Raw genomic sequence first — 629 nt, 5'->3', positions numbered from 1 at the left:
TGCACCTTGTCCTTCTTGGTGCTCATTAGCAGAACGGCAGCCTGAATCTGTTTTAAGGCACAAATAGTGAGTCTCTTACTACTTCATCATCCTTTTGGCTACATTGAGGAGCAAAAGGAAGTATATGATCTTATGGCTCTGTTAGTATTTCATTTGCTAAGTTGTTGTGGTTCTCTGGATGTAAAGTGCATCTCCTTTTGTTGTTATGCCAGTCTTGGTGCCTCAGATGGCTGGGCGGGGAGTCTTTAGTGTGGGTTGGAGATTTTTATATACCGGTGTATATATAGTAAGCCCACAACTTGCATGGGGGTTACATTCCGGGGATCATGCCTAAAGCCAAAATTGTGTATATTCAAAACCCTTGGGGTTCAATGGCAGGCAGGATTGCCAAAGTCATTTCCCCCATAATTCTGCCCCCTTTGCACCTCCTTTTAATTTTTTAAATATTTTTTGCCATGATCCTAAAGCTGAATGCACACAAGTTAAATGTATTTAAACATGTTTGCCAGTTTTGACCCATGTCTAATTTTTCTTTGAATCTGAACCATGAACAACACAGACCAAAAAATGTCATGGATTTTGGTAAGTACTTTAACTTCACATCCAATGGTATCTATGCTGAGTTTTAG

The sequence above is a fragment of the Zootoca vivipara genome, chromosome 14, assembly GCF_965207765.1.
Source record: "Zootoca vivipara chromosome 14, rZooViv2.hap1.1, whole genome shotgun sequence".
Taxonomy (NCBI): Eukaryota; Metazoa; Chordata; class Lepidosauria; order Squamata; family Lacertidae; genus Zootoca; species Zootoca vivipara.
Note: the sequence above shows the minus strand (reverse complement) of the source record.